Source organism: Thermobia domestica, chromosome 15, assembly GCF_964235325.1.
Source record: "Thermobia domestica chromosome 15, izTheDome1.hap1.1, whole genome shotgun sequence".
Taxonomy (NCBI): Eukaryota; Metazoa; Arthropoda; class Insecta; order Zygentoma; family Lepismatidae; genus Thermobia; species Thermobia domestica.
The window spans coordinates 86,295,390-86,315,759 of NC_137468.1; the positions used below are offsets into that span (position 1 = coordinate 86,295,390).

General features: G+C 32.6%; 1 long non-coding RNA gene across 1 annotated transcript in view; it reads left to right on the plus strand.

The window, feature by feature from the left end:
• Positions 1-1,708: 1,708 nt before the first annotated feature.
• The window catches only part of LOC145671121 (uncharacterized), a 90,461-nt gene continuing 71,799 nt past the window's right edge, over positions 1,709-20,370 (plus strand). The window contains exon 1 of the long non-coding RNA XR_014128455.1: positions 1,709-1,997. This is a non-coding gene — a long non-coding RNA (uncharacterized LOC145671121). The remainder of the gene's footprint in view (positions 1,998-20,370) is intronic.

Consider the following 20,370-nt stretch of genomic DNA (forward strand, 5'->3'; position numbering starts at 1 on the left):
GTACGTGAAGACAAGCGGTTACCTGAAGACCGTGGAGCATGGAAGCTACTCAGTTGCGGCAAGTGATCTGCCAATAAGGGAAGAATACATATGATATATACATATTACTTCATGTTATTGCTGTTCTTTTCCATAGGGTTAAAATCCGATAGAACAATTTAGGTACCTAATAATGCAACACATCCAACTGACACGAAGAATGGACTTGTGCGGGTATTTCAGCTTGATGTAAATTTTTAGATTATTTCTAATTTTAAAATGTTTATAGTTAGAAAAATATAATTTTGTTATTATTTATTAGTGCACGAGACTTGGCTTAAAAAAACAAGAACGATATTGACAACCTTGTCAGTAATATACGTGGATAACGATACTGACAACCCTGTCAACAATATACATAGAGCAGTGGAGGCCGTGTGGGCGCAGAGCTACCTTGAATCTTCGAGAAGAGAATTATGCCGAAATATATAAGTTGCCGCTCTCAGTCAGGTTTAATCTGGAGTTGAAGAGAGAATCGTGTTGCCAGAAGAATGGCAAATGTGAAAATTGAGCAGTGCATCAACTTTAAATTCTTTGTGAAATTAAAGAAATCACCAAATGAGTGTATGGAACTGTTGCAGGATGTAATTGGTGCACAAACGCTTCAACGAGAGCGTTGATTACGATGAAAGAGCAGCTCGTCCTGTCACAACATCAACAGTGGAAAATGTAGTAAAAGTGACTGACATTGTCTGGTCTGGAAAGAATGCAGCCTTAGTATTTGAAGATAGCAAACATAGTGGCATCCATAAAGAGTCACTCTGAGTAATTCTGAACGACCATTTGAACATGCGCTAAAATGGTCCAAAAAATCACACGCAAGAGCAGACGATCTTCCAGAAGCAGTAACACAATGGAACGCCTGAAACCAGAACTCTGCTCTTTAATGAACCTCTTCACTGGTGACGAGACATGGAGTTTTCAGTATGATCCTAAAACGAAAAGGCAATTCATGCACTAGAAAACTCCCTCAACTCTGCGGGTGAAAAAAGCACGCAAGAGCAAATCGAAAGTGAAAGTCATACTCAATGTGTTCTTGAAATCAACAGTCTGCTTCTGATTGAATGAGTACCATCAGGTCAGACAATGAATAAGCAATATTATTAGCACGTTTTGGCGAAATTGCGAGAACGCGTGAGAAAGGAAGGGATCCTCTTCCGAAAGAACAATGAATAAATTATACATTATGACAATGCTCCTTCGCATACTGCTTTGACCGTTAAGCACTTTTTGGCTGCTAAGAAGATTCCAGTGTTGAAACACTTACCCTCCTTCCTAGACTTAGCACCACGCGATTTTTTCTTATTTTAAAAGGGAAATCCACCCTAAAGGGAACTTATGTTCAGGCTGTGGAAGAAGTGAAGCAGAAAATGGCAGTGATACTCAAGAAGGTAACATCTGTAGATTTTCAGAAATGTTTCCAACAGTGGAAACTTGGTATGCAAACGTGAATAGAGAGGGATGTATGCGGAAAGAAATAATCTTTAATTTGCAAGTTGTAACAATAAATCACACTTTTGGCACGTCCTGTTATTTTTAGCCAGACCTTGTATATTATAAAATCATAATTTTGTATGTTTCTTAATTTTGAGATGAAATCGGATTTTAAAAAATAAATTTTCTCTGCGGCATAAGACTTACTTTTACTTATTTATTTTTAAAGGATGCGGCGCCTGATTCTTATTCCCAACACCAAGACCGGAGCACCCGTGACATTGCTTTGTCGGCCTGCAGGAACTGGTGGTCTGCGGATCACGCCTACCATTCTCCGGGTCACCAGCTTCCACACTGCATGTACCATGTGTGGAAGTGTTTCTGTAGGCTGTGTGCTGTCCACGCCCTTGCAGCTCTGACACAACCCCATCAACTGCAAGTGGTTAGTGGACGAAGATGGTAAGTGTAGCTTCCGGCACACACGACAGAGGATGCCTTAATTGCATTATAAGAAGAATCAGAAGGTAAGATATGCATGCTTTAAAATTAACTATATTAAGATTAAAGTAAGATTGAAAGGTAGTTTAGCTAAAGGGGTAAGTGCTTTCTAAAATCGCTGTTTCATTGAAGCAACATTTGGGCAAGCACACGACACTAAGCCTTGCGGCATTCGATTTTCAACCGAGGAAACACGGTGCGTCATGTGCAGGCATGCCACACGTCATAGCCTGTCGGACCCACAAACTTGCCGCAAGCTACAAAAATTTGCTTTGAAGCAGTCTTGGTCCTGATCCCGCAATGTGTGCATCCGTGTAGCAATCTCTGTTCGACAAAATGAAGTGGCCCAGCATGCAGTTTATTGATATTATCTGAAATGCCCGTCCCATGGAGAATATGTGAACCCCTTCCCCTATTAAAGTACACATTTCAATTAAAGCGTAATTTGAAAAAATCTTTAACACACTATATATTTGGAGTAAATTTTGAACTCACCCCTAGGATACCCTATTAATTAATGTGACATGCTAAAAACCGTGAGTCAAAAACTAACTACTGTATGTTCAAAGATCCACTTAAAAAAATAAACCATTTTTCGTGATGCAATTCCAATGGATTATGTGCTTTTTGCGATCAGTCCAATTTGCGACAAAATCCATTTTAGTCCGTGTAGACTAACTTTGATTGGCATGATGATAAGACCAATGAGCTACGAAAAAAAGTCCGGTTTGCGATTAAACGATGACTGGTTCTTTGAACGATTCATCTAGTCAGGACAAATAACTGGGGGTGCGGGCGAAAGCCCACTCTAAATTCCAAAGGGCGGACCGAAGTCTAACAATTTTTTCTCTACTAGAATTAAAGCCTATAGTTTACAAGAAAGGAAAAGAAAAACCTTAATAACTCTAATAAGCAACGATAGTAAACATTAAAAACGCATGAAAAATTGGGCAATTTTCCAAAAGTTAATTTTAAAAGTGTGGGTGTTCTTGTTATTGCGTTGTTGTCTCTGTTCGTTTCTTTGAAAAATGAATATTTATCAATAATAACTTTGAATTTGCAATTTGCTTCCAAATATCTGATAGTAAATTTATGTGGTATGAAATAACGTTTGAAGCTCTATTGAATGATATTTTTTTATCCATAAGAAATTGTTGACTTTGCACTTGCTTTTTTTATCACGTAGTGAAAGCTGCTTCACGATAGTGTTAATCTAAAGGGTAAGATTTTTCCATTTGACGCAATACTTGGAGAAAAATCCAAAATTAGGCCTAGTTCATATATATATATATATATATATATATATATATATATATATATATATATATATATATATATATATATAGATAGATAGATATAGATATAGATAGATAGATAGATAGATAGATAGATAGATAGATAGATAGATAGATAGATAGATGTGTGTGTGTGTGTAAGGAAAGAGAAGACATTGAAAAGTGTGCGATGCTAGACACATTAGCTTTCCTTCCACTCGTTATAATAGAACATGATTTATTTCACCCAAAGACAGTTTTTCCCGATAATTTTGATCGATGTTCTTTTTTTTTACATCGAGTCCACTTACATAAACGGAGCATTGTGCCGCGTCCCAACTGCTTCGGAAAATCCACTTGCAGTGAATTTGAGAAGAACATCACCACTATCCTGAAGGAACTATGAAATGTGCTTGAAAGAACACTAAGTGGGGTTTATAGAACTAATAATCAAGCAGAAACTTGTACTCGTGGCTTTAAAAGTTTGGTTGGTGTTAGTAAGCCATCATTTTTATTCTTTTTTATTGGGGGGGGGGCGTTCAAATATAAGAAAGGGTGCAAGCATCGCAGTTACATGCACAGTAGAGCGTCGATTATCCGAACGTCGGTCAACCGAACGACCGCTTAACCGAACTGTGTACTCGCTCGCACCTGTTACTCTCCCACCCTACCGTCCATCATCTCCCTCACTCCCAAACCAAGTTTCCCACAGTAGTCGCCGCACTGAGCCACCGCTGGCGGAACATTGCTTCTAATGGAGCCTTCATAAGGCGCTGCTGACCGGCCAAGCCGCCAGTCCTTGTGTTTCAACAATCAGCACACTTCTGTCGGTTTGGCACTGGCTGTAGAAGTAGCGGCAGTATCAAAGCTGTTCACAGCAACAGCTGCGCCAGCTTAGAGATGAGGCGTGCCGCTCCGCGCATGGCAAATAAACATGTACAGTTCGATTATCCGAACAAACCAGTTTTCCGAACACTCATGTCCCCCAATTACTTCGGATAATCGACGCTCTACTGTATCATTCAATTAAAAATTGGGTCAGTATCCTATCAATAGAAGGAGTGAACATGTAAATTTGGATAACATGCTGTCTAATTTATAATGTGATACAAGAGATGCTGTACTTTTGGTCACAAAAACTAGGACTGCCTTCCAGACACTAAGTTCAAAAACTTGAACCTATATCCTTACAGAGCAATATGCGTATTCTCTAGTAGAAATAGAAAATCCGTACATTTCCTCCAAGTAGATATTCCGGTGACCTGCAGAAAACAATCATAAAAATATGATCACAAAAGGAAGCTAAAAGTAAGAACTGTAATACTACATGATACGGCATTTAGTGAAAAAGCTGGTAAATCTTAAGTTTGCTCCATTAATAACACCACCATTATTGCACTAACATTAATACTATATTCACTAACGGTGTACTAACAAATAACACTTGTCCCATGTTTCTGGGACAATAGTGTTAAATTTCGAAAATACCAAGTTGCCCTCCCAATAATCGCTAATAACTTAAGTTATTAGAACACTAATGTGCACTAACGATGCACGAAGGGATGACACTTGTCCTACGTTTTGGGAGAATTAGTGTAAAATTTGTAAGTCTTACACTAATTGGAATCCGCTAATAACTCTTACATTATTAAAGCAATAACCTTAGTATTAGAGCACTAATGTGCACTATCGAACCAATAATAAATGGCACTTGCAACGCCGGATTTAGGGGGTGCACCGGAGCACATGCACCCCTGCTTCACTGTAAATATACACTATCTAAAATGAGAACCTAGCAGTGAAAAACCAACATTCTCCGAAACTTATTGCTGTCATGTATCCGTTTGAAGCTTAAAAGAAAGCTTAGTTTTGCAAAAGCAATAGTTTAATTCGATTTTCTGAAGGTTGAAGGAAAAGGATTCAGTGAACAAAATAACATTCCTCATTCACACCACAGATGCCTAACGAGTAGAATAGTGTCCTTTTTTCACGAGAATTGGAGAAAAGTGCAAATTTCTCACGAGAATTGGTATAATTTCGCCTTATTTCTTACGAAAATTGATACAAATTTCCTTTATTTTGACGAGAATTGGAGAAAAGTGCAAAATTCTCACGAAAACTGGTACAAATTTCCTTCATTCTCACAACAATTGGTCAACAGTGCAAATTTCTCACGAAAATGGGTGTAAATTTCCTCTGATCTATTTTATCATATATTTTAATACAATTTTATATTAATTTATGCAATTTATGGTGATTACTTATCGTTTTTCCCCAATCCTTTAAGAAACGTGTTTCTTCCTTCCTTATTCCTTGGTCAAGTGGCGAGAAATAGCTAAAGGAACTTCAAAACATGTCCACACAAGTCTTTTTTGTTAATCTTGAACGCGGTTGGTCTTGCTATTCAAAAAACTAATTCTAAAGAAAGAAGGCACCTATAATAAAAGAATGGGATGATCTAAGGTGACATAACTAAAGGAGAAAGGCAGAAAACAAAAGAATAAAAAAGTAGGTCTATGGCAGTATGTAACCTTCGTGTGTGTTCTTTATGCATTGAATTGCCGACAATTAGCTTTTGTAATCGTAGCAGATGTTTCTTTTGAAGGTGTCTCGTAATTCCATCATTGTGTCAATTAAGGAAGTAACAAACTGTCAATTTAATGTGAGATATGGATGTTTGAAAATAGTCTAACCGTAGGAGGTGAGAAAGACACGCCAAATGACTTTTAAAAACATGGGAAACTCTGGATAAAGAACAATTGTTAAAAGATATTGACTGTTTAAGATGTAAGGCGTAGGAGGGAGAGAGCCCTTTGACGGGTGAAGAGTAACGAACGTAACATAGACACCTGCTTGTATGTGTGTGTTCCAATGTGATGGAGGTGGAGGGGTGTACTGTGCTCTTTTATGGAGTAAAAGACCTTGCTTAATGGGAGAGTGGGACTTCTACAGCATGGAAACTGAAAAATATACGAAAAAAAGAAATAGGAAATCATTATTTTAAGAACAGAGAATTGAAGAATGAGATAGTTAAATGTCACTTTTTAAAGTTAATGTATTGCTTCCCCATACTCAGAGACCGCACGTAGGATTACATATGGGAACTGTGTTGTTGTTTGAGCAAAAGACCAGTTTAAATAGGCGTAGCAATTGTTACGCATTTTGTTAAGACCTTCCCACATACGTAGAGGGGAGAGAAAGGGCGGCCCTTCCTACCTGACTTGCAAAGAGGAAAAAGATTGAATGAATTGTGTTCGTAAGGGAACTTTCACTATTGTGCTTTTTGGGAGAAGTGTTGAAACAAGATTTCTTTAAATTTTTCTACATAAATGATTTTATGCTTTTAAAACTAGATTATTGAATTAATTATTTATGAATATTAATGAAATGATAATGAATATTAATGAGGGGGTATTTTATGTATTGATATTGTATTTTCAGTAGCTGATATATGATTTTAGCATAGAATATCATCTTTTGGATACTGTATGGGTCTAACGGTGTACGAAGCTTAGACGAATGACAAATTGCATGTATATGTGATTACTTTGTAAGTGGGGTAGATGTATGTGTAGTTGATATGTGATTTTAATATAGAATATCATCTTTTGGATACTGTATGGATCTAACGGTGTACGAAGCTTAGACGAATGACAAATTGCATGTATATGTGATTACTTTGTAAGTGGGGGTACATGTATGTGTAGTTGATATGTGATTTTAGCATAGAATATCATCTTTTGGATACTGTATGGGTCTAATGTTGTACGAAGCTTAGAGGAATGACAAATTGTATGTATATATGAATAGTTTGTAAGTGGATTCATGTATGTATGTATGTATGTATATTGGTTTTGATATTGGGACAGGAATATATGTATCATATTGTAGACATATTATCTTTCGTTTGCATGTAAGTGTTTTAAGCATGTGTTGTTGGTTGCGTAGCTTTAGGGGCTATACTAGGCTGGATGCAAACACCTAAAGTGTTTCCATTGTAGGGTTATATATTGGGACTTTTTATTCAGGTATCCTTATTTTATCGTAATGTAGAGCTGTATATGTTGTTGTGGTGATATGCTATGTGAATGCAAACACATGAACTGATTATATTGTAGGCTTATATTGTGAATCCGTATGTATATAGATTACCTTGAATACCATGTTAGAATGTATATATTGTGATTTTTTACGTATGTAGACGCTTTTTAGACATGACCTAGTGGTATTTGAAGCACAAAGGATATCACTGTGTTATAACCCATTTACATATAGATATCTTTTCACTACAGTATTCTAATGCCATATATTTGTACTTACTTCTAAGATGTTTGTTCACCGTATAGTAGACATTATGCCGACAATATGGTTTTGAACTTACGGTCATTTATTGTAAGAACATAAAATACGTATAAATAATCTTATATGAAGCATACGTATTCTTCCTTTATCTTATATAGAATACAGATACTTCGTATGATATCAATATTTGTTTAGAGAAATAAAACATAATATCGTTAATTGTAGCGCTTTATTGTATTTTCCAATATTGATATACATATTTAAATAAGATATTTACTATACTTAAAATATTCTTAATAACTTATTGACATATTTACATTATATATATATACGTACAAGTACCAACAGATAGGAAAACTTATGAACATATTTGATGATATTATGACATCATGATACCTTTAGACAGTTTACTATTTACATATATACAGAATACCATTCATTTCACACACCTACCAATCATTTAACACAGTTATTACTTTGATAACCATATGGCAATGTTCTATAGTCAGTAATACTGTTATGATTTAATCGTCGTCTTTTATTTTGAACTTTTTGATGTGTTTTAGTTTCAGACTTGGATACAATGACAAACCCAGGCTTACGAACAATTCTTCCTGGATTGTGTAACTGTTTTTTGTCAGCTTTATCTCGAACTAGTTGATAAAAATGATCAAAGTTAATTTCTTGTCGTGTACGATGATTTAAAGTAATTCCTCTAATTTTAAATACATAATCTACTTTCCCTGTTTGAACTTCTTTCATTCTATAGGCATAATTTTTTGGTCCTAAGCCTATAAAGGCATCAATTTCCCACCCATCAGGAACTTCATTAGTTAACTCACCTAAATAGGAACCCAAAGAAAGGGGCGGCTTTTCATTACGTGGTTGTACAAACATAATACTATCAGTGTCGCAGTACAATACACGATCAGGATGTATAGCTGTTACTAATTCGTAAAGTTTTAGACGCGCCCAAGAGGTGATGAAGGCTGCAAGGACAACATTGGAAAATTTCCATGGCTTGTTTTTGTTTTCAATGTTTTTATATGATAGAATGAGATGTTGCTCTCCAATAGTTTGTACCTCATATTGCGGTGCCCATAGATAACTTAAAAATTTTTCTGGAGTATCTACAATTACAGATTGAGATAAATCTGTTCTTTGTCCCCATTTCCCGTATAAGGAATTGAGAAATATTTTGGAAATATATCTTAGACCAGGATTTGATTCAATGTTATTTTCCGTTAACTGAATGCATTCATGTTTATAATAGTCTGTAATATATTTTTCTTGATCTTGTTTAGTTTTGCACCAGCTAGGAAATCCTGAAGACTCTTGTTTCATTTTTAAGAAGGAATTGACATAATCTTTAAACAGATTATTTTCTGATCCAGATAATTTGAATTCCCAAATTTCAATAATTTGTAGAATTTTGTATCCGAGATCTAAAGCCACATGAAGTTCAGGAGTACAGTATGTACCAGTAAGGACACGCTCCGCATCATTATGCATACAATTGTTGTCACTTTGTTCCATGCACGTACGGCATAACCCAAACAAAAGGCGATCATTACATGTATATGGTAAAATTGGAAAATATAAGTCTTGGGGAGGCAAGATACTACATTTCACTAATCCATGAATACTTTGCACTTGTGGAAAGTCAGGCCCCTTGTATATTATAGGTTTTCCTATAGGCAATGGCTTACGTGCCATTACCCAGGGGTAAAGACTGGTAACATCATAATATGCCACAAACTCTTCGCTGGTACATTCGTACAAGGCATTAAAACATTCTGTACGCCCACCATGAAAACTATCTTTAGGTACCAGATGATCAGCAAGATCATGACACTGTGTTTCAATAAACTGTTGTAATTTTTTATCATTTTTTACCATGTGGTCCCATTCACATTCCCACATTTCAATGACATTAAGATTTAATTTTTTAAGAAATGCTATTTTTGTGGTGGTGTTTTCATACCGATCTTGTAGTGTTGTACCTTGCTTAGAGGTAGAATCTAGGGGCACGTGTCGTAGTGTAGGATAACAGTTTAAACATCCGTGATAGTAACATCCATGAAATTCGTAAACTGTATTTGTTTTAGTTTCAAATCCATCAACCTTATACCTCCCGAATCGTTTTTCCAAGCCATTTCCAGAATGGAAAATTTCACTACCAGTAGTACGTTCTAAGTATCGTAGCCAATACATTGCCTTTAGACTTTGACGATCACGATGGTCAAACCCATAAGGTGGAATAATGGGAATAATTTCTTTGGGTAAATATAAGGTACGATATGTTAGTATTGCCAAACTAGCAATAGTTGACGCGACGATAAAATATTGAATACCATTTGTTTTGTCTTCAATTAAGTTTGAAAATTTAATGACAGCCTCTGCTAAAATTTTAACATCATTCCGACAATATTCAATCATTTCCTTTTGGAGATTATACTCCTCATTACTTGCAGCACGTTCTTTGTGCCATATAATAAGTTGCTCTCGATCTTCACTGCTCCTTGAATCAGGATCAAAATATTTTATATCAGGAATTTTGCCTATATAATTTTGGTTTTCTAATGTATTAAACAAGTACGGGAAATCTCCCTTTCGTAAATTTGCAGAAAGACCTAATGTCTTAGGTAATTTAGATAATTTAACTCCCATATACAAATATGTGTCACGGAAGTAAATCTTTTGTCCTAAACGCATTTCAATAATTTTTTGCCCTGACATTATTACTTCAGGTGTAAAATGATGGTTTATGATCAAAGTTTTAGCACAGAATTGCATATCATAATTACTGCCATTATGAGAAAGCACAATGATTTTTTTAAATATTGGTCGAGTTATTAATACATGATTAACAAATTCTTCAATGTTGTTGAAATCAAACGAACGAAACCCATTTTTATCACCGCATACAAAACATGTATCATCAAGCTTCATGTTCTTACACTTGTAACAAGCATGAATACAATTTACAAAATTTACATGATGTTCTTGTTCTCCCTGTTCATTTTTAGGAAGCAACATTGTTTCTACATCAAAGATAATATACAAAAAGGTATCTACATGTTGCATCATAGCCGTTTGAACAAAACAAATATGGTCATCGCTTACATATGTGTAACATATTTTACAATAACGTTCACCACATTGATGTTCAGACTTTCGTGAACGCATGTCATTCATAGTACCACAACGGACACAAATTTTCTTTGTTTCGCATAAACTTTTTCCGGAAACATTTATCGCTTTATGATTATCAAAACATTCTTTTGAAGAAAACAGTCTATGACAATCAAGGCATTCAACTTTAATATTATTATCATTATTAGAAACATTATGATACTTTTCGCACATTGGACATTTGAAGTTACACTTATGATTTTGTGTATGATGATAACCTTTCAAACAATACTGACAATATTTCCGTTTGTTTAATAGTGTTGTAATGTTGGTAATTAATTCGTAGTGTCCTTCACTGTACAAAATCAAAATTTTCTTTGATGCATGTATTCCAGGATAAATTACATTATACTTTCGAGTAAATCCGTTTTTTTCGTAAACAACAATTTGATAATGAGGCGCTAGCTTATTTTGAAACTTTTTTACATCATCAATAGTACATCCATCATGAATTTCAATGTCAACTTTAGCATTGACACACAATTGCTTTGCTTGTTTCATTAATCGTTCAGGATGATTTTTCAATTCATATACGTAGTTATAACGATGATCAGCCCTACCCATGCCAAGAATAATACTCTTGGGAAGACAATACACATTCTTTTCTACAGGAATAGTACATTGTTCCAGGTGTGTTACAAGATCAACAAATTTTGATGAACCCCTTGTTCGTCCCCTACCTTTACGTGAATCAACAATATGAATTTTGAAATTTACTTTATCACCTAATAAATAATTTTCATTACTATTTAAAACATTTTCAATTTTACGAAATAAATTGTCGGGGCTTAAATCAGACTTTTGACGCCACGAAATGTATATTGGTTTATTAATCGTAGAAGCAGAACTTTCTATTGTTATACCAACATACATATCATCATCGGCATCATTTAAAACATGATCCTTTACAAATTCAAATAACAACTGAATATATTTTTCAGGATCATCTATTCCACTAGTTTGCATACGTTCAATTGTGACTTCCTTTCCTGTAAGTCCAAAATAAGCATAATGTTTGATTCTACTATTAACAATACGAAAATATTCATTTGTTTTACCACTCCCATACATGGTAGGTTGTGATACAGTATTAGTATTAGGACTTGGAAAGTTTATAAAATTTTCCATGAACACGCTAAAATCATTTGTAGTTAAACTATTAGCTTTTCCTTCAGACACAAGTTCCATAAACTTTTCACGAGCTAAATTCTTTATATTATCTTGACGAAAGAAGCCTACATGATATAAATCAATAATATCTTTTGCAGACTTACATTTTTTCAAAACAACATGAGGATCACAACCAAAATGCATAAACAACGCCTGCAATAACTTGGAATAAGCTTCATTGCTTACCCTTGCACCCGTAGCATGACATTGTGTTATCACTTCCCATGTAAATAAAACTTCGTTTGGATTTTCATATCCACGTGCTTCTTGTGCCGACAACATGGTACAGATGACAGACTGTCCTTCCATTGTATGATTGACACACTAAATATGTAATTGCAATTTGAATTTTTGTCTTATACAGTAAATATTTTATACAATGATGTACACAGAACTTTGATATTTCTTTTCACAGTTTTTTAAATGACAAGGTTTCGTAAGTAGACTTTTATGATATGATTCACAATGTGTTGACCAAAGATACACTTTTTAAGAATTTTTTACACTTACCAGTAAGTATAATAATAAAACTTTGCCAAACTTGTTTCCGTTGACAACAGATTTAGTTGTAAGTTTACCGACACTGCAGTTAAAAGCTTGTCGCCAATTGCACTAACACTTGCCGTTAACTACAATCATAAAACTTCCCGTAACTTTTTCAGTTTAGTATCGATGCACTACCACTTGTCACTCACTAAGTATATTTTAGTTTACCGAAGATATACTTTTAAGTTTATCGGTTAATCCTTTAGCACTTTCCGATAATTGTAATTTACAAAGCGTCGTAATAAAATTGTTTTAGACTAATTACAACACGCAAAGTACAAACAGGAAGTGTGTTTACTTTTTATTGAATGTTTATTATCAACACTAATAAATGGAAATTCCAAGAACACCACACGAAGATTCCCGAAGATTGCCGAAGGTTCCCGAAGTTTCCCGAAGTTTTCCGAATATTGCCGAACCTAAACGAAGATGAACATAAGAGTTTATCCACAATTGCTGTACATGGTGGTTAATGTACCACACGAATGGTTCCGAAAATTGCCGAACTTAAACAAAGATGGACATAAGAATGTATCAACAATTTCTGTACACGTTTAGTAAATGTAAATTGCAAAAATCTTGTAACTTTAAGATATATTTCAAAGTTTATTATTAGATGTAACTTTGTAACAAAATTGGTATTTTAAAATAAATGATTTAATAACAGAGAGTATAATAATGATTGGCTTTACTTTAACAGTAGAAATTTTATAGTGCGCGGCGCGGCTTGCTGCGCTGGATTTATACTTTCAAAATTTAATCTCGTACCCAAAGGCACTTAGTTTGTAATCTCGTACCCAAAAGCAAATAGTTTGTAGTCTCGTACGCAGGTGCTTTAACATATTTTAAATTAGTAACAGTAATATTACACAATGTGATATAATTTGTAAATGCACTATTAAAGTTTGCAACACTTCAAATAATTATAACTACTTGTTTGTATGCTTTTCCATTGTGTTATTGGTCTAAAAAATTCCTTTGTTAGTAACGCTAGGAATTTCTTTTGTTTGCTTTGCTACAGGTGTTTAAACTGGTTTAAACCGGTTTAAACTAGTTTATTGTTTTTGTTATACAATTATTCAGTTCTGCAAGAACTTCGTTGTTAAAATAGAGTGTGATCGTATTTAAATTGCTGTGCAAACTCCTTATTTATTTAACATTTCGTAATATTCATTGGATCGCTTGCTAAGCAAGCTCCGAGGAACTATGTTCCGAAAAAATACTAAAATGTGTAAGCATACAAAAGATAATTTGAAAATATTAAAAATTATTGTGCAAACTCCTTATTTATTTATTCTTTCATATATTTTATTCCATCGTTTCCTTTGGAATTTTAGTTGGATCGTTTGTTACTGAAGCTCCTTATTTATTTAACCTCTCGTAATAAATTACTCGAACACTTCGTGTGAGCATACAAAATATGTTCCGAAAAATACTAAAATGTGTGAGCATACCAAAAATAATCCGAAAATAATAAAAGTTGTGTCAACGTACAAATAATTCCGATGGAAACACAAAGTAACATAGTTACAAATATTTTATTCGTTCGCTTCATTAGCAGCTCCGAGGAATTACATTGCAAAAATATTAAAATTAACAAAACAACTTGAACATAAGAAAGTTATTTTAGCATAACACAAGATGATTAAACTTAAAATTTATTACATGAAGCTCTTTAATTGTTAAATGGAGAAGTAAAATTTAAGTCAGTGTTGCAATTGAATACAGAAACTAAAAGTAAAGTGTCAAAACATAACTTAAAACACAATGTTGCAATCTAAATTGCAAAACAAAATTAAAAATACAACTTACAAACAAAATGTACAAACCGAAAATAAAAAGTGCAGAAACAAAATTTTAAAAACAATGTTGCAATCTAACATACAAAACGGAAAATAAAAAAATATAGAAGCAAAACTTAAAACATAATGTTGCAATTAAAAAATGCAAAGCTAAAAAATACAGAACCAAAACTTAAAACACTGTTGTCATCAAAAAATACAACAGCAAAAGTTTAAAATACAATGTTGCAATCTAACATACAAAACGGAAAATAAAAAAAATATAGAAGCAAAACTTAAAACATAATGTTGCAATTAAAAAATGCAAAGCTAAAAAATACAGAACCAAAACTTAAAATACTGTTGTCATCAAAAATACAACAGCAAAAGTTTAAAATACAATGTTGCAATCCAAATTGCAAAAGAAAAAATTAAAAGTACAAGTTTAAAAATTGAAACATTCAAACTAAAAATACAGAATCAAAATACAATGTTGCAATCCAAATTGCAAAAGAATATTAAAAGTACAACTTTAAAACACAATGTTACATTACAAATTCGAAACAACATTAAAATTACAAGTTAAGAAATATAATTGGAAACTAAAAACTAAAAATGCAGAAGAAAAAATTTTAAAAACACAATGTTGCAATCTAAAATACAAAATGAAATTTAAAGTACAACATTAAAACACAATGTTACATTACAAAATCCGAAATAACATTAAAATTACAAGTTAAAAAATAGAATTGGAAACTGAAAATAAAAAATACCGAAAGAAAATTCAAAACAATGTTGCAATCCAAATTGCAAAGAAAAATAAAAAATACAAACTTGAGATATACGAACATTACCTAGTAGTATACGGAGCTGGACTTTTACCGTCATTATTTTAATGACATGAGTTTGCAACACATTTTAGGGAAATAAGGTCCGTATACTACTAGGTAATGTTCGTATATCTCAAGTTTGTATTTTTTATTTTTCTTTGCAATTTGGATTGCAACATTGTTTTGAATTTTCTTTCGGTATTTTTTATTTTCAGTTTCCAATTCTATTTTTTAACTTGTAATTTTAATGTTATTTCGGATTTTGTAATGTAACATTGTGTTTTAATGTTGTACTTTAAATTTCATTTTGTATTTTAGATTGCAACATTGTGTTTTTAAAATTTTTTCTTCTGCATTTTTAGTTTTTAGTTTCCAATTATATTTCTTAACTTGTAATTTTAATGTTGTTTCGAATTTGTAATGTAACCTTGTGTTTTAAAGTTGTACTTTTAATATTCTTTTGCAATTTGGATTGCAACATTGTATTTTGATTCTGTATTTTTAGTTTGAATGTTTCAATTTTTAAACTTGTACTTTTAATTTTTTCTTTTGCAATTTGGATTGCAACATTGTATTTTAAACTTTTGCTGTTGTATTTTTGATGACAACAGTATTTTAAGTTTTGGTTCTGTATTTTTTAGCTTTGCATTTTTTAATTGCAACATTATGTTTTAAGTTTTGCTTCTATATTTTTTTTATTTTCCGTTTTGTATGTTAGATTGCAACATTGTATTTTAAACTTTTGCTGTTGTATTTTTTGATGACAACAGTGTTTTAAGTTTTGGTTCTGTATTTTTTAGCTTTGCATTTTTTAATTGCAACATTATGTTTTAAGTTTTGCTTCTATATTTTTTTATTTTCCGTTTTGTATGTTAGATTGCAACATTGTTTTTAAAATTTTGTTTCTGCACTTTTTATTTTCGGTTTGTACATTTTGTTTGTAAGTTGTATTTTTAATTTTGTTTTGCAATTTAGATTGCAACATTGTGTTTTAAGTTATGTTTTGACACTTTACTTTTAGTTTCTGTATTCAATTGCAACACTGACTTAAATTTTACTTCTCCATTTAACAATTAAAGAGCTTCATGTAATAAATTTTAAGTTTAATCATCTTGTGTTATGCTAAAATAACTTTCTTATGTTCAAGTTGTTTTGTTAATTTTAATATTTTTGCAATGTAATTCCTCGGAGCTGCTAATGAAGCGAACGAATAAAATATTTGTAACTATGTTACTTTGTGTTTCCATCGGAATTATTTGTACGTTGACACAACTTTTATTATTTTCGGATTATTTTTGGTATGCTCACACATTTTAGTATTTTTCGGAACATATTTTGTATGCTCACACGAAGTGTTCGAGTAATTTATTACGAGAGGTTAAATAAATAAGGAGCTTCAGTAACAAACGATCCAACTAAAATTCCAAAGGAAACGATGGAATAAAATATATGAAAGAATAAATAAATAAGGAGTTTGCACAATAATTTTTAATATTTTCAAATTATCTTTTGTATGCTTACACATTTTAGTATTTTTTCGGAACATAGTTCCTCGGAGCTTGCTTAGCAAGCGATCCAATGAATATTACGAAATGTTAAATAAATAAGGAGTTTGCACAGCAATTTAAATACGATCACACTCTATTTTAACAACGAAGTTCTTGCAGAACTGAATAATTGTATAACAAAAACAATAAACTAGTTTAAACCGGTTTAAACCAGTTTAAACACCTGTAGCAAAGCAAACAAAAGAAATTCCTAGCGTTACTAACAAAGGAATTTTTTAGACCAATAACACAATGGAAAAGCATACAAACAAGTAGTTATAATTATTTGAAGTGTTGCAAACTTTAATAGTGCATTTACAAATTATATCACATTGTGTAATATTACTGTTACTAATTTAAAATATGTTAAAGCACCTGCGTACGAGACTACAAACTATTTGCTTTTGGGTACGAGATTACAAACTAAGTGCCTTTGGGTACGAGATTAAATTTTGAAAGTATAAATCCAGCGCAGCAAGCCGCGCCGCGCACTATAAAATTTCTACTGTTAAAGTAAAGCCAATCATTATTATACTCTCTGTTATTAAATCATTTATTTTAAAATACCAATTTTGTTACAAAGTTACATCTAATAATAAACTTTGAAATATATCTTAAAGTTACAAGATTTTTGCAATTTACATTTACTAAACGTGTACAGAAATTGTTGATACATTCTTATGTCCATCTTTGTTTAAGTTCGGCAATTTTCGGAACCATTCGTGTGGTACATTAACCACCATGTACAGCAATTGTGGATAAACTCTTATGTTCATCTTCGTTTAGGTTCGGCAATATTCGGAAAACTTCGGGAAACTTCGGGAACCTTCGGCAATCTTCGGGAATCTTCGTGTGGTGTTCTTGGAATTTCCATTTATTAGTGTTGATAATAAACATTCAATAAAAAGTAAACACACTTCCTGTTTGTACTTTGCGTGTTGTAATTAGTCTAAAACAATTTTATTACGACGCTTTGTAAATTACAATTATCGGAAAGTGCTAAAGGATTAACCGATAAACTTAAAAGTATATCTTCGGTAAACTAAAATATACTTAGTGAGTGACAAGTGGTAGTGCATCGATACTAAACTGAAAAAGTTACGGGAAGTTTTATGATTGTAGTTAACGGCAAGTGTTAGTGCAATTGGCGACAAGCTTTTAACTGCAGTGTCGGTAAACTTACAACTAAATCTGTTGTCAACGGAAACAAGTTTGGCAAAGTTTTATTATTATACTTACTGGTAAGTGTAAAAAATTCTTAAAAAGTGTATCTTTGGTCAACACATTGTGAATCATATCATAAAAGTCTACTTACGAAACCTTGTCATTTAAAAAACTGTGAAAAGAAATATCAAAGTTCTGTGTACATCATTGTATAAAATATTTACTGTATAAGACAAAAATTCAAATTGCAATTACATATTTAGTGTGTCAATCATACAATGGAAGGACAGTCTGTCATCTGTACCATGTTGTCGGCACAAGAAGCACGTGGATATGAAAATCCAAACGAAGTTTTATTTACATGGGAAGTGATAACACAATGTCATGCTACGGGTGCAAGGGTAAGCAATGAAGCTTATTCCAAGTTATTGCAGGCGTTGTTTATGCATTTTGGTTGTGATCCTCATGTTGTTTTGAAAAAATGTAAGTCTGCAAAAGATATTATTGATTTATATCATGTAGGCTTCTTTCGTCAAGATAATATAAAGAATTTAGCTCGTGAAAAGTTTATGGAACTTGTGTCTGAAGGAAAAGCTAATAGTTTAACTACAAATGATTTTAGCGTGTTCATGGAAAATTTTATAAACTTTCCAAGTCCTAATACTAATACTGTATCACAACCTACCATGTATGGGAGTGGTAAAACAAATGAATATTTTCGTATTGTTAATAGTAGAATCAAACATTATGCTTATTTTGGACTTACAGGAAAGGAAGTCACAATTGAACGTATGCAAACTAGTGGAATAGATGATCCTGAAAAATATATTCAGTTGTTATTTGAATTTGTAAAGGATCATGTTTTAAATGATGCCGATGATGATATGTATGTTGGTATAACAATAGAAAGTTCTGCTTCTACGATTAATAAACCAATATACATTTCGTGGCGTCAAAAGTCTGATTTAAGCCCCGACAATTTATTTCGTAAAATTGAAAATGTTTTAAATAGTAATGAAAATTATTTATTAGGTGATAAAGTAAATTTCAAAATTCATATTGTTGATTCACGTAAAGGTAGGGGACGAACAAGGGGTTCATCAAAATTTGTTGATCTTGTAACACACCTGGAACAATGTACTATTCCTGTAGAAAAGAATGTGTATTGTCTTCCCAAGAGTATTATTCTTGGCATGGGTAGGGCTGATCATCGTTATAACTACGTATATGAATTGAAAAATCATCCTGAACGATTAATGAAACAAGCAAAGCAATTGTGTGTCAATGCTAAAGTTGACATTGAAATTCATGATGGATGTACTATTGATGATGTAAAAAAGTTTCAAAATAAGCTAGCGCCTCATTATCAAATTGTTGTTTACGAAAAAAACGGATTTACTCGAAAGTATAATGTAATTTATCCTGGAATACATGCATCAAAGAAAATTTTGATTTTGTACAGTGAAGGACACTACGAATTAATTACCAACATTACAACACTATTAAACAAACGGAAATATTGTCAGTATTGTTTGAAAGGTTATCATCATACACAAAATCATAAGTGTAACTTCAAATGTCCAATGTGCGAAAAGTATCATAATGTTTCTAATAATGATAATAATATTAAAGTTGAATGCCTTGATTGTCATAGACTGTTTTCTTCAAAAGAATGTTTTGATAATCATAAAGCAATAAATGTTTCCGGAAAAAGTTTATGCGAAACAAAGAAAATTTGTGTCCGTTGTGGTACTATGAATGACATGCGTTCACGAAAGTCTGAACATCAATGTGGTGAACGTTATTGTAAAATATGTTACACATATGTAAGCGATGACCATATTTGTTTTGTTCAAACGGCTATGATGCAACATGTAGATACCTTTTTGTATATTATCTTTGATGTAGAAATAATGTTGCTTCCTAAAAATGAACAGGGAGAACAAGAACATCATGTAAATTTTGTAAATTGTATTCATGCTTGTTACAAGTGTAAGAACATGAAGCTTGATGATACATGTTTTGTATGCGGTGATAAAAATGGGTTTCGTTCGTTTGATTTCAACAACATTGAAGAATTTGTTAATCATGTATTAATAACTCGACCAATATTTAAAAAAATCATTGTGCTTTCTCATAATGGCAGTAATTATGATATGCAAGTCTGTGCTAAAACTTTGATCATAAACCATCATTTTACACCTGAAGTAATAATGTCAGGGCAAAAAATTATTGAAATGCGTTTAGGACAAAAGATTTACTTCCGTGACACATATTTGTATATGGGAGTTAAATTATCTAAATTACCTAAGACATTAGGTCTTTCTGCAAATTTACGAAAGGGAGATTTCCCGTACTTGTTTAATACATTAGAAAACCAAAATTATATAGGCAAAATTCCTGATATAAAATATTTTGATCCTGATTCAAGGAGCAGTGAAGATCGAGAGCAACTTATTATATGGCACAAAGAACGTGCTGCAAGTAATGAGGAGTATAATCTCCAAAAGGAAATGATTGAATATTGTCGGAATGATGTTAAAATTTTAGCAGAGGCTGTCATTAAATTTTCAAACTTAATTGAAGACAA